The following is a 16,109-nucleotide window of genomic DNA, read 5'->3' as shown; positions in this document are numbered from 1 at the left end:
ATCCGCCGGGCCTCAACCGCGTCCCCAGTCCAGTTCACGCAGAGGGTGGAGAAGCCTGGGAGGTCAGGGCTCGTCCTACCTAGTCCTGACTTCCATAGGATTTGCATAGAGCAGCTTGACCTCTTTCGTGCTGCTGTTCATCGCGATGCCATGCTGTCGGTCAGTTGTTGCTATTATTCCTTGTTTTTTTTGATGATTTTGTCATAGTATCTATCTCTTTTGTGCTGTGCAGATGAAGTGCCAAGTGATTTACTCAATTACATGAAATGTGGTTCAAGTTTGGTCATTGGTGATTGTGATGGGAAAATGAGTTTCAAATGATCCCTTGTGTTATGGTTGGTGTTTATTAAATAGTTAGAGAAAAGGATGATCATTCTTAAATTTCTTGGTTTATTTATGAGGTGAGGAGATCTCTCCTAGTTTCCATATCGACCCTTCTTGAAACACAATCATGAGATTTTAATTAATATATATACATATAAAATCTAACTATCAGTTGGATGACAGTATTGTTGGGATGTAGATGCAAGCCTTTGTTTTTGGGTTTTTTTTGGGAAAATTGTGTCTAGGCCCCCCAAAAAGAAAGGCGATGTGACCAGACCCCCCATACTTTTTTTTGTGTGCCAAAACCCTTATTACATAAAGTAATAATGTTTCAGCCCCTTTTTCATTCCCCAGACAGCACAAAGAGCAACTTAATTTGAAAACCCAAAATTGCCCTTGTTTTCTTTCTCTCTCTCTTCTCTCTTCAACAAAAACAAAACCCTCCGCCGATCATCAACGCCTTCGTCTCCTTCATTCACTCCCCTCCCCTTCTCTCCCAAGTCCTCGCCAAGTTCCTCATCTCCGGCCACCATCACGATCCATTCCTCATCGGACATTTCATCAAACACCTCGCCTTCTCTCTACCCTCCCCTCGCCTCGCTGCCTCCCTCTTCTCTCTCCTCCCAAACCCCGACGTATTCATCTTCAATACCGTCATCAAGTGCTTCCTCCTTAATTCCCAAGTCCTCTGCTTGCCAAGCTGTTCTTTCACCTCGGTCTTGCTCCAAACGAGATGTTGTTGCGTGCCCAGATCGTGAAGCTGGGGTTTGAAGAGGATTTGTATGTTCGGAACTCGGTGATTCATATGTACGCTTGCTTTGGCCATCTGGGCAGCGCTTGGAAGTTGTTTGAGGGTTTCGTTGAGGAGGCTGATATTGTTACTTGGAACTCGATGATCGACAGGTGTGTCAAGAATGGGATGGTGAAGGGTGCACTTGAGTTGTTCGACGAAATACGTGACAATGATTTGGTTTTTGGAACACTATGATAGGGGGCTACGCGAGTGTGGGAATGATGGAGAAGGTGAGGGAGCAGTTTTCTATTATGCCAAAGTAGGATGTCGTTACGTGGAATTCGATGATTGATAAGTATGCGAGAGATGCTAACGTTGCACTTGCTCGTGGGTTTTTCGACTCGATGCCTAAGAAGAGCTTGGTTTCTTGGAAGTTAATGTTAGCTTTGTACGCGAGGGGGAAGGATTATAAGGAGTGTTGCAATTTGTTTGATTCGATGAGGGGCGACGAAGCTCTTGGCGTGCTGCAGCTGGGAGGAGGAGGAAGGGAATGAGTGAGCTTGCAGAAGAAAAGAGGAAGAAGATGTTAATTTTTATAATAGGTGTGTGTACATGTGTATGTGATGAAAAAGCTTGATGGGATGCACAATCATGAATAGGCTTGTCAATTTTAGGTGCAATATGACAAAATTGAGCTAAATGGCATTTAAGACCGCAAATAGAACATTTGTAAATTTTATCATACATATGTGCATAGTGAATAGGTTTCTTAGAAGAATTAACATTGAACTTTGCACATAAGTCCATAAGCTGTAACGTGTCATGTTTCATTGTTCAGTTGATTATACTATGTGTTCTTGTGGTTTGGTTGTACTTAGATAAAAAAATAATAAAATGTATTATGTCTATTTAGTGATCAATTTTGGTGTAATTTATTACGATTGTATGTGATATGTTAATTGTGGTTGTCATGTGAATATGTATAAGTTCATTCAAATAGAACAATTTGGATGGAAAGAGTATGTTTGTACATATCTAATTTCTAGATTGGAGACTCACTAAGGTTACAATTTGCCTTATATGCAAGTATGTTTGAGGGAACTGGTTATGAAATCTCAAATACAAAGGAAAAATATTGTAAGTGATTTGTTATTGTGATCCTAAACATGCTTAAAATCACAATGCTGGAGGATCAACAATTTGGTGTGTACTCAATCATGCTTTTCAAACTCAAGAGCAAGTTCATCAAAAGTAATAATATCATCGTTATCGCATACCTTACTAGGGTTGTCACCTAGTGGAATTGTACATGGAGATGAGGCTTCCTTAGAACTCAAAGCGAGATTTTCCAACGCTTGTTGAATAGCCTCCAATTTTCCTTCATGTGCTTCAATAAATTTCCATAAGGCGTAAACACTATCAAAATTAGCAAATTTGTTAGAAAATGATGAGTGAAAAGCATTAATCAAATATTCTAACAAAAGTCACGTGAGCATGTTAACTTTCATCTGTATATGTTAACTTTCAGGTGTATATGTTAACGTTCACGTGAACATGTTAACTATCAACTGTATATGTTAACTTTCATCTGCATATGTTAACTTTCTTATGAACATGTTAACTTTCAGCATAGTATGATTAGCAAATTTGTTAGAAAATGATGAGTGAAAAGCATTAATCAAATATTCTAACAAAAGCTTGTTCATATTAAACAGTCTTTTATCATTTTCACACCATTTGGATTTTTCTAAAATGAAAACAATATAGGCGTTCTCAATAATTTCCCATAAATCGAATTGTTTAGATTGAACGAAAAGTTTGAATCTAACACGCCATTGAGCAGTTAACTTTCTTATGAACATGTTAACTTTCAGCATAGTATGTTAACTTTCACTATTACATGTCAGCCTTATTTATTACATGATAACATGCAACTGAATATGTTAGCTTGTCAAATATACATGTTAAATATTAGCTTTTCCTGTTATAGAATGCTGCTGAAACTCAAATAAAGATTACAACAAAACATTCTGTCAATTTTGCTAACTTCTCAAACTAATCATCAACTGTGCTCAGGTCCCACCTCACTTCACACACACAAACTGAGACACAAAGATCACAATAACATGAACCAAGCTAATAATAAGAGAAACAGTAAAAGCTACAAATATACATGTTTACCTGAAAGTTAATATATTATTATGAAAGTTAACATGTAACAGTGAAAGTCAACATATTATGATGAAAGTTAACATGTTCAGCTGAAAGTTAACATGTTAAGAGGAGAGTGAGCATATAATGGTGAAAGTTGACATAATTTCCGAGGAGATCTAACATATAATGCAGTTTATGATATGAATAAGCTCTATTTAATGCTGGTGGATGTCATCTTCATATTAGCAGACCAACCAAACTAAAATTATACATACAAGTCATAGTAAAGATCTACTTGTAGTTAACTTGCATATATGTTCAATGTCAGTGTTTCTAAAGTAGTTCACAAACTATATGTTCAATGATAAGACCACAGATCAATATTAATTGCCATAACTGGGGAATGAAACATGAACAATCCATGGACCCAATATCTGAATGGCAAGTAAGGCACAAGAAAAATGATAAAGTACCAAAAATTCATACAGGATATCCACATTAAACATCTCCAATCCAGTTTCATCATTCACAAGTCCAAAATATAACAAGTATATAAAACACATCCCCCTTTGAAGCTAGCACATACACAAAGTGCTTAAGCTACAGGGCCGAACAACAAATCCTACCTAGTATATAATATCTCACACTAAATGCTGTCAGCATCAATTTCATTGCATCAAGTCGCTTATATTTGAAAACCAATAATCATTCAAATTCACAATGCTAATCAAAAACATCCCAAGGAATGAGCAACAAAGCTTTTAACATACTACACCAACGATTTTTAACATATAAACAGTATATTGACAATCATCCCAATGAAGTTTGTACACACACTACACACTTGCACTTTGGTGATGAGGGCCTCGTGGGCCAGCTCGGCGCTGGTGATGACGATGAGAGTACGAGAGCCCATGCGGAGGGTGAATATTGGGCCGTAGAGGGCACGGAGGTCACGGATGTAGTCATTCAAGTAAACATGTAGCTTTTCATTTGAACCTGTTAAATTTTCCAAAAATCCATCAAATTTTTTGAAATTTACCACGATGAGAGTGCGGGAGTCCAAAACCCATCTGCTCTTATCTACAATTACAACATTCACTCAGAAACAATTCAGTTCCTGCAACTCTAAGTAGATAGTAATTAGGCCCAACACTGAGACGAAAACACATACCATAAGAACAATATCATTATTTGAAAAATGGTTCTTTCGACATTTGATTTAACAATGTAATGTAATTTGTTTCAGTACTCTTTTCTCACCAAGAAAATGACTTCAAAATGCAACCTGCATGTCTTTTCCACAACAATCACAGAAAAAGCTAGCACAACTCTCAGAAGGAAACGAAGCAAAAGAAGCAGCACAACCCTTCTTGAGCTCATTAAACGTATTAAGATCAAAACTGTAGGCCTTCATGAGCTTTTCCACGGCTCCATTTCAAATCGAAATTCCATTAAATACATATAGCTGTTTGTTATTAATCAAACTAAGTCGAATGCATGGAAAATGTCTTAACAATATAGATCAATACACCAAATCTATTGAATGACAACCTAGTATAGACGAAACCCCCATTGTCATCATCTGCCTCTACGTCCACCACCCAAGCACCGTAATTGTGTGCACGCTTGCGCTCAATATCAGGATGAGTATGTGCTTGTGAAGGTATGACCTCTTCCTTTGCAATTTGAGGCCTCTAAGAAGGTCCAACATGCTTATCTTGTGCACCAAATCTTACTAAGAAGGTCAAGTCTCGTCTTGTCCTTATTGTCTATGCATCTAAATCATATGAAGATAAAATAATAGTTTATTTGCATTGAGAGGATTTGAGTATAAAAATTTACCAAACCCTTCTCAACAAGGAGCTACTCATGTCACTGATTGGTGAAATACGCACTTTGCTCGATCCTCCAATACTATCATGTGTATTTTCATAAAGAAAATTTAGGCTATCTCTGAAAATATAGGTTCTGAAAATATAGGCGGTCAATCTATTGGTTCTAATTTGTGTTTTCTATGCACGCCGCCCATGAAAGCACCTTGTGAAAATTCCCAAAATATTTTTATGTGTCTTTTATTATGTTGGTTATAAATTAGCAAATCACTCATTATCTTGATATCCAAAAGCCCTTTAAAATCATAGTTCTGAACTGGGTACGGGTTGAAACAACCTGACCAAATTCCATCAATTTTCAAGGAGAGGATGAGAAGACCTGTCCAAGAAGTATTCGACGAGTGTTCTAAATTAAAACATGTATATGTAATTAGCTGCACGTTTGAATAACTATACGCACGTACCCCCTAGGCGTGTCTAAGGAAGTGTCAATGTCATGGTATGGGTACAGTACTTGTCTGGTACGAGTAACAACTTCATTATGAAGTACCCATTGTACCAGGTACAATACCCAATAGCACATGTAAAATCATTGCTTAATCGTGAACTTTTTACCACTCACAGATTCATATTCTAAATGGAGATTCCTTGTTTTTCCTAAAGAATAAGGATGACTATTAAAAGAAGAAAAAAATAAGCCAGTAATTCTTATATGTTTTAAGAGGTCAATCTCCTTTACGAACCCAAACCAAATGTCTTCAAATGTTGAAACTATTGAAGAGGCGTAAATTCTGTTAAGTAGGTTAATAATGGTAGTTTACTCGTAGATAATGGAATTCTCTTTTGTTTTCATTATTGAGCTATCTTTGATGTGATGGAAATCTTTGTGAATTGATGGACCATGAAAATCAGTAAATGAAGTTTTGTGAACGAGTAACAGAAGCTCAGTTTCCCCATGGTAAAGTTGAATCATGTAAGATTGATGTCTTTTCGGGTTATGTTTTGAGAACAACAATTTATCTGAATCATAATAGGTATTAATATCACTCCTTATTGACTTCTATGTTTGGTGCAAAGCGTCGTAGGTCATATAAACTTCCATGGATGCAGAAGCATCCATGTATAAAAGAAAATCCAGTATATATAAGTGTATTGAAGAACATTCTTGTTTTTTGCCCTTGATAATATGAATGAAACAAATGGGTTTTGCTACTAAAGGAAGACACGTACGTTACTTAGTAAGTAAAAATGTGATTTATTCTTGTTTGCTATTATTGAGAGTTTTTTTCTTGGTGAGTGTTTAGTCCTACATTGGTTAGGTACAAGTCTCATTGTATTAATGATATTATAAATATCATCCAAGAGAGAGAACTATGTATCCTCTCTGATTTCCTTTTCCACATGGTATTAGTGCCACACAAAGGATCCTCCATCCACTAAATCAAAGCCTTCCCCTCAAAAGCTTATCCCCCATTCACAAATCACAACCCTCCACTCAAAACCCTCGCCTCCCTAATCCAAACCTTAAATTCTAGCCCGTTACCTCTGTCGTTCTAAACTTTCCACCGGATCTGCCTTTGCCTCAATCCCTGACGACGCCTAGATCAATCCGCCGCAACTGCCTTTGCCTCAGTCCATTGCCGCCACCTCTGCCTTAGTCCGCCGCCCCCTCCTCTGCCTTAGTCCGTTCCCGTCTTTGCCTTAGTTTTCTGCCGTTACCCCTCAAAACCCTAGCCTCCCAAATCCTATCCCTAACCCAGTCAAAACCCTAATCTAGATCCCTAACCCTAACCGTCAGCCTTTGACATTCCACCACTTAAGGGAATCACACAAAGGATCCTCCATCCACTAAATCAAAGACTTCCCCTCAAAAGCTTATCCCCCATTCACAAATACAACTCTCCACTCAAAACCCTAGCCTCCCTAATCCAAACCCTAAACTCTAGCCCATTACCGCTGTCGTTCTAAACTTTTCACCAGATCTGCCTTTGCCTCAATCCTTGACGAGCCTAGATCAATCCGCCGCAACTGCCTTTGCCTCAGTCCGTTGCCGCCACCTCTGCCTTAGTCCGCCGCCCCCTCCTCTGCCTTAGTCCGTTGCCGCCTTTGCCTTAGTTTTCTGCCGTTGCCCCTCAAAACCCTAGCCTCCCAAATCCTATCCCTAACCTAGTCAAAACCCTAATCTAGATCCCTAACCCTAACCGCCAGCCTTTGACATTCCACCACTTAAGAGAATCTTTTCTCAAGAAAGAGAAGAAAATACACCGAAGATTTGATGAAACCTTAAAGAGGTGTGGGCCATCAAAGGTTGTTCTTTCATGTCCAATAGTTGGAGTGAATGGAAGGACAGATCATTGTTCAATTTTCTTGTAAACTCTCTTGGTACGATATTTCTTTATTCTACTGATGCTTCTGAGGAGATTAAGACGGGTGAAAGGATGTATGAGATATTTGATGAACGCTGATATAACCTCAGAATGTTGTGCATGTTGTTACAGATAATCATAGTCTCAAGTTAGTAGGTAAAAATTTAGATATTAAGTTACATTTTCATTATGATTAATTTATGCTTGTTATTCAATTTTGATCATGATTTTAATTTTGATATAGAAAAATTGTTGGAGGCTAAATATCCTCATTTATATTGGATCCCGTGTGCTGCTTATTGTATCAATCTTATATTGAAGGATATTGGTAATTTACCAACTGTGAAGTCGACCTTGAGTCGGGCTATAGTGTTGATGGGATTCATCTACTTACATGGGTGAGTTTTGAAATTGATAAGAGGTCAGACTAACTATATAGGGAGCTCGTCCGTCCGGCAGTGACATGGTTTGCCACTTCCTTTATGACTTTGTCCAGCATCTACAAGCAAAAAAGCAATCTTAGAAAGATGTTTAACTTGGAGAAATTGAAATAAAGTAAGTGGGCAAGAGATCCAAAGGGCAAATCAGCTAAGGATAGTTCACATGTCTTGTTTTTGGAACAATATTATTCGTATTATTAAGCTCACGGCTCCTCTAGTTCGTGTCTTGAAGCTTGTTGGCAGTGAGAAGAGGCCTGCTATGGTTATATTTATGAGGTGATGGATAGATCGAAAGAGGCTATTGCAAGAGCCTTTAATGATGATGCAACAAAATGTGCACTTGTTTTTGAGATCATTGATAAGAGGTGGCAAGATTAGCTTCATCAGCTTTTGCATGCTGCAGGATATTATCTTAATCCTGCATTTTTCTATGATCACCCTAATATACAAGGGGATGATGGGGTTATGAAAGGCCTTTATCAAGTCATTGAGAAGATGGTGCCCATCAATGAGCTAGACAAGGTTGACAAACAGCTGTATATATACAGAAATACCGGGGGTCTTTTTTGGTATGGATATAGCCAAAAGAAATCGGAAAAGAAGTCTCCAGATAAATATCAATAATCTATTTCTCAATTTACTACGTGTTCTATAGGAAATAAAAATACGCTGCTAACACTATCTAATAATCTATATTGATAGCTGATTGCTGGGAGTCTTACGGTGCATCAGCTCCAGAGTTGCAAAAGCTTGATGTAAGAGTCATTAGTCTTGTAGCTCTTCAGGTTGTGAAAGAAATTGGAGTACTTTTGAGCAAGTATATTACGTTTCTTTTAATGCAACAAAATTGATTCATTCTTTTTAAAGATATAGTATATTGAATTGACTACTTTGTATGAATTACAGATACACAGCAAGAAGAGGAATAAATTAGATCATAAAAGGTTGCAAGATCTTGTATACTACAAGTACAACCAAGCTTTGAAGGAGAGATTTGACTGTAGAGATGTCATTGATCCGATCAAGTTTCTTGATATAGATGAAAGCAACGAGTGGTTGCTTGGGAAATTTGGTGAAGGTGACAATGCAGAAAATGACTTGGTCGAGGGCGAGGATGACCTTACATTTGGTGTTGTAGGAGATGCAATGGGAGGCGAAGAGGATGATGCTAGATATTTAAGGTCGACAAGTAGGGGCAGGGATCTTCGAGTGGTGGTGGTTCATCATCGAGGAGGGAACCGGTTTCAGAGTCGGAAGATGAAGAAGAGTTTAATGAAGAAGAGGAAATTGAGAATATTCCCCTTGAAGGGGATGATGATGATGATGTTGAGGAGGATGATTAGAGTCATTAGTCTATTATCTTGCTACTTATTTACTTTGTTTTAGTAAACTACTTAATGTTCATCGATATCAGTGAACTGCTTGAGTGTGTTAGTATTATGACTAAGACTCTATTTATGACTTTGGTAATTTATATTATTTGTTTGGGGTCATTGACATTTTTTATGTGAAGTTTCATGACCACATTTTTCTTTATGCATGTTTGTATATCCTGAAAAATTCTGTGTGTAGTGCGCATCGCTTCGCTCGGGCGCACGCATCGCATTGCAAATTGTGCATGTGCGCGTAAACTGATTTGCGCCCCGAATTGTGCCTCGTGCATTGATAACACTGGATGTTACATCTAATATTTTCATGATGTTCAGAACATTTATACTCAAATAGGCTTGATGGTAGTAGTACTGCAGAATGATTCCAGTATATAATTCTAAATGGTAAACCACCTTGTGTGAGACCGCTTACGTTCAATATTCATGAATATGCTATCATTTATTAGGCTACCAGTACCCATCAAAGCACCACCTATGCCTTCCAATGCTGGTAGCAAAATTGGGCTTGTGAAGTGATTGAGACGGTGCTAAGATAACTAAATGCATCCAGAATTTTGGGCTAAGTAGTTTATTTTAGCGAGAAGTTCTTGGGAAATCGCATGAAGAACTATAGACTTAAAGAGACATTGGATGATGGTTTCTAATTTATATTCAAGTTGATTTGTAGATATGCAATATCTATTGTTTATCCCTCTACCTAGCAAGGGAAGCACGTGTCACAAAATCAAGCTCCTTAGAAGAATATGAAAATGTGTAGGTTGAAGTCCAGGTTTTCTCAACCATCCATGCTGCTAAATTAGGGATTTTTAGTGAAATTTTTGTTTTCAATCAAAATGATATACAACTGAGTTTTCTGTTTATATTTGAAATTAAATTATTGTCCATGCTGATTGTAATCATGCATGATGCATCATATATTCAATTGAATGTAAAAGCAGACCACATTCTTAGTTGTACATGTTATTTCACAGATTGATCCCTCTCTATATTTAATTAGGTCATACATGTTATTACAGGTGTTTGTGAGACCTGCTGGAAGTTATGTGATGGACCAGTTAGAGTTACGCAGAGTCACTTTCTATCCAGGAATTGATATGTCTGAAAATGCAGACTCTGTAATATTAGTTGGTAATTTTTCTTTAGCAGCAGGTTTGCATGCAGCTGAAACTTCTCTTTCCAAGCAGCAAGTATGCGTCCAGCTATTGTTATCTATGATTCATATTGATTTATATTGTTTTCCCCCTAATATTGACATGAGCTGTAGGTGGAATTTGTATCAGAATATGGAGCTGTGGTTCTTCCAATGGTTAAACATCCTTTTGTTGTGGGATTTCTAATTGCTGAGCTTCCAAGGTTGGAGACTGAAGTATGCGAAAATGCTCCAAATGTCGAACAACATCAACCGTTCTATTCAAAGAAAGATGAATCCCCCAGGTTGCCTCCATATGTAGACAAAAGAATGCCCGAAATTCAGGCTGTCAATGAGGAACCAAATAAAAATTATGCTCATTTTTCACTTGAACAGAAGTCCATAGCTATTATGATATCTCGCTCTTTGGCTATGGCTTATGTCATGGATCAGGTAGCTGCTTCTTACAATCTTTTCCAACTTTACTATATGACATTTTGTTCACCTAAATACTTGAACCATGTTTTACAGATCCTTCATGGTTAACTTGTTAAATATTGAATATACTCAACAGAGTTTTTAATTTGTAGCTTAATGATAGTCTATGAGCAGATAGTGTAAGATTTTACTCCTTTCTGAGAAGGATAATCAATAAGGACACAGTGTATAACAAGAACGAATATTATGGATAAGAAGGTGGATTAAAGAAGTAAGGAGAAAATCAATCAACCAAGATTAAGAAAATAAGAAATTAAATATCAGATCGTAATTAAACGTCACTTACCATGCATGAAAACAGTGCATATACATCATATATGTGTGTGACAATCAACACAAGGGAAAAAGATAGAACATCTATACTTGGAAGAAGTTACGATAAGCCAAAAATGTACAGAAATGCATGCACAGAAATCAAGGTTTTAAATGTCGGATATCAAGGAAATACCGGACGGTCAAAGTCCATATTAGATTTCAGGAAAATATCAGGTATATGTAGTAAGTATCGGAGTGCCATATCAAATGATGTGCATATATAGTATAATGTCCTAAAATACAATCTAAACGTACTTAATGAAACCTAAGCAAAAGTAATTTAAATAATATATGTTTAGAATCAATAGTCAATTGTAGAAACTTACTTAGGCATATTAGGATTTTGCTAAAGAACTTCATGATGGAAATTTTGCTAAAAACAAAGAAAATTTGTAGAGCCATATTGTTTTGCGTCAAGCTGTATAAAACGATATATCATCCAATGTATCAGCTAATATATATGCTATGTTGGGATATATCGCCCAACAATTACCAAAAAGCAATAAAGAATATTAAAGCCATATCGTTTTGCGGTAAGCCTAATAAAAGGATATATCAACCAATATATCGGGCTACATCTGGGATATTTAAACCAATGATGAGAACAGAAAGCAGGAAAATACTAATAACCGTTAAATTATATTAAGTAAAAAAAATGAATAATAAATGCCATGAGGTAAAAAGTCAAATAATTAAACAGAAGATAAAAACCCAATATCACCCAAAAGAGGCTAATGCCCTAGAATAATCTTTCTTAAGAGAATAATCTATTAAGAAGCAAATGACCCAGAATAATCTTCTTAAGAAGGCATTGAGATTTTCGTGTTAATGTTTTAGCCTTACGTTAAGGTAATTAACATAAACATCCGGAAATCAGGAGACTGAACCTTAAATTTAAAGGCAATGGTAAATGTTGGTGGTGATCACCGTGCTTTCAATAGATCGATGTGGTCAAAAACCAATTCAGCCAAACAGACAGATTATGATATTATGGTGAAGTTGTTAGAAAAAAATGATAGCATTAATTAGTGAATGAGGACCAATAAATATTTGCTGGTGCAAACAATAGTTAACATGGATAAAATGTGGTCTTTGTACCAACAACGGGCTACAAACCAGTCAAGCCAATTGTTTCCTTAAATTAGGTACATCCAAGCTATATGTTTTGCCTCGTACATTCTCAAAGAAGCAAAGGAGACTGCTCAGCAGACTAATTTTTATCTATTCTTATTTTTTACTTACCTTTTATTCATCTTCTTTAGCTATCCTCTTTTTCCTCTCTATACTTTCCCCCCCTTTTTCCACCATTTTTTTTACTAGCAGTAAAGTTTATTTGTGTCATGTTTCAGTTGCAACTCCTAGTTGTTCTAGTAAAAAATCTGGCTAGGTGGTAGGTCAATTATCAACTATGTGTTGTGCTTTGAGATTGGGGTTAACCTTTTCATTTTAGATCTATTCTGCTTGTGTGGGAAAACCAATCCCAAAATTTTCAGTAATGTTTTCTAGCTAATAACATGGATGATGAACCCATTCAACTTAAGTGAGACATGTTATATGCATTTCAGGAGGAATATAAGCTTCAGAAATATTTAAATATTGCTTGAATATAATATTAAATTATTTTAAGATCAACTGTGAAATGAAAAGACTAGCTCAAGTTTTGTTTTGTTTTTTTAAGGAATGCTCAAGAGTTTTTTGAGCTACGTAATACTGAGTGCCTTGTATAATACACCAAACACACAACCAAGAGTTTCTAATGATCAGAGGCAAATGTAAGAACGAATGGATAAATGCCACTGTTTTATCATGCACTAAAGTCATGGGGAGAAGATATGTGCTGCGCATTGTCAAAATTTGTGCAGGTTGGGGAGTGGAAATTCAAACTGGTGGATGCCCCAATAAAGTGAAGATAGGATATAACTTGGGGAGAAGAATTCTAAAAGGCACAAACAGTGACAAGTAGCATGGCTTATTATCTAATTGCTTTGCCCAATAAACTACATGAATCTCGACAAAAAAACTACATACATCTCTCCTTCCTTTGTTGTAGACATCTTGTACAATTGTATTGTCACGTGGGTAAAGCCAACATAGGGTGGCAGGTTGGAAATTTGAATACAAAATGCACGAGAGCTGCTCTAATATTAGTCACTTACCACGAGAATGAGATCAGTTTTCATATATAAGGCTTTAATAAAACCTACAACTTTTGTAGGCTTACCAATGCGGAGGGAAAAAATCATGGATAAAAGTTAACGTCCTGAGATGTATGCCTTGAGAGGGATGCTCTCTAGACTGAACTGAAAGAGAATCGGATCTAGCACTAGATGAAAACCTAACTGTTAATCAAAATGTTTCTTTCTGCCAACATTTCTTATACTCGTTTAATCGTTTTCTATAGCCAGTTGTATCTTTAAGTTGCTTTAAGTTCCCTAAAACTGAATTTTAATTCGTAGGATTTTAATACCTTCCTATGGTTTTTAGTTAGCTAGTAATCAGGTATGGTTTGCTGACTTGAGTTGTTCTTGTATGAGCTAGCAGCATATTCTGCCTTCTTCCTATTTGTCTATTTGATATGACATCTAAGGCTCAGCCTATTTGACCACCTTGGAATTGGTGTTATCTTGAGATAGGACAAAATGCTAATTCATCATTAGCCCATATTTGTTTCTTCATCATATGAACAATAGAGTTCACATGAGTAACTTTATTGTGCTATTGTTGGTAAGACTTCAATAACCCAGGCAAGGCATCAAAGCTTACACCCATCAATCCACAGACCATCTGTGTCTAACAATTCACTCTGACAGACAATAAAGTGCTAGAGCCCACATCTGAAAAGCTACATACCAATCATTCAGGATAGCGGTCGAAGTGCATGATACTTGATTGAAAAGTGGAATTTTAGGACACAGTAGAAGATTTAAGGAAGACAAAAGAACAACTAGGGTAGACAAATGGAACTCAGCCCTCAATTCAGACAATAGTAGCACTCTCGGATTAAGGAAAAACTGAAAGTGAAGTGCAAGAGCTGTCGTGTTTATAGTCTAACATAGAATTCAACTGACACTCTTTAGTTCATGGTTTCATTCACCATTTAATAAGAAAAATAAAGACAGATTACATCTTAGTCAGACTTCAATTCCTCTTAAACTTGAATTCTAGTAAAATATAATTATAGTTTAGAAATAACCAAATTAAAGTTCTAATCCTTATAAAACTTTATATAATGTATAAATCCCATCTAATTTAAAACAGACTTTTAAATAGTTACAAGGAGGTTTTCCATTCTTCCGTGTTTCTTCATTATCAATTGGATCTGCAAAACTCTCCCCCTTTTAAGGCAGACATAATGCCTGCAATATTAGACGCTAGGCTTCTCACAGGCATATGGAGCCAAGTTTATCAGGTAAAATATGAAGTCTAGTGATTGTTTGATCAAAAAACTGCAGATCGAGAAAAAGCCTATTAAAAGGAGAACTCCTGATAGCAGATAATACTGCAAGGCTATGATAAGCTTCTATACCTAGCCCATCCCCTGAGGTATACATATGTTGTGTGCAAAACTGAACATGAAGAATCTGACCAATGGTTGCAAGAAGACAGATGAATAAATAGTGAAATTGAGGGGGTCACAAAGTCAATCTCACCGGTCTCATATTTCATTGGAGCCAAACTTTCTACCAATTCAGATTGTGTAATCTCATCGATCTCTGCACGTTCTCTATTTTGATTGTTGAAGTATAAGGCTCCATGTCACCTTGCAGTATCTCTTCAAGTAGCGGATGAAACTCTGTAAATATTCAATAACTCCTTTCTTTGAACTGTTGAGGTCATCTTTGGCTTCTTTGTACCTTTTAAAGACATGCTTGGACCTCTAAACATTGTTGACCAATCAACTCTGCAAAATCTTCACAAGAAATTTTCGAAGTAAGCTCAGTGCCTATCATGGAAGAAGAAATTCATGTCAGATGGTTAGTGTATCATACCTAATTTTTCTTTTTCTTCTTTTTGTACAAAAACCAGTAGGAAGAGCAGAAGATGTGGTAATGAAGTTGAAGATGATTTAGTTTTCTATATGGACTAGAAATTTGACACGTGCAAATGCATGTGCTAGTAGAAAAAATATTTTGCATTTTTTAATATAAAAAGTAAATTTATCCTATTTATATTGAATGTGTGAATTTATAGTGGACGTAGAAAGGGTGAGGATTAGATGATTTTCTATGAGAAATTGTCTTTTTATCATTATTATTTGACCTTGGTAATTTTGTCTTCTAATTTTTCTTATATATAATAATAATAATGTTGATATATCAAGGAAACTTGACACTTTCGTTTTAGGTATATCTGACTATTCAAAAAAAAAAAAAAAATTCATCTCTTTTACTTTGTCTCTGATAAGATTTTGAGAGAAAAGTTTCTTGGGAGAGTTTTCCCTCACTTTATACTTTATTATTTATAGAGATGGATTAGTTACAAATTAGTCTTACAGGCAATGTGGAACTAAACTAATGCTAAACTAATACTCATACTCTCTTCTAACACTCCCCTTAAGCTGGAGCATATATATCATGCATGCCCAACTTGTCACAAATAAAGTCAACCCGTGTTCGACTAAGTGATTTTGTAAGAATGTCTGCCAACTAATGTACTGCCAATACATGTTTTGCTGTGATAATTTTTCCCTCGAGCTTCTTGCGGATTACATGACAGTCGACTTCAATGTGCTTGGTGCTCTTATGAAACATGAGATTCTCAGCAATGTGAATTGCTGCTTTATTGTCGCCATATAGACTTATGAGACATTTTGGAGGGAGACCAATCTCTGTAAATAGGTCTCTGATCCAAATCATCTCTAGTGTCACATTTGTCATAGCTCTGTATTCTGATTCTGCACTGGATCGAGACAATACTTTGCTTC

The 16,109-nt window shown here is 36.4% G+C and overlaps 1 pseudogene; it reads left to right on the top strand.

The window, feature by feature from the left end:
• The window catches only part of LOC109823459, an 11,288-nt pseudogene extending 370 nt beyond the window's left edge, over positions 1–10,918 (top strand).

The sequence above is a fragment of the Asparagus officinalis genome, chromosome 9 (assembly GCF_001876935.1).
Source record: "Asparagus officinalis chromosome 9, Aspof.V1, whole genome shotgun sequence".
Classification (NCBI taxonomy): domain Eukaryota; kingdom Viridiplantae; phylum Streptophyta; class Magnoliopsida; order Asparagales; family Asparagaceae; genus Asparagus; species Asparagus officinalis.
The sequence above is the reverse complement of the archived record's forward strand: the minus strand, read 5'-3'. Positions and strand labels throughout refer to the sequence as shown.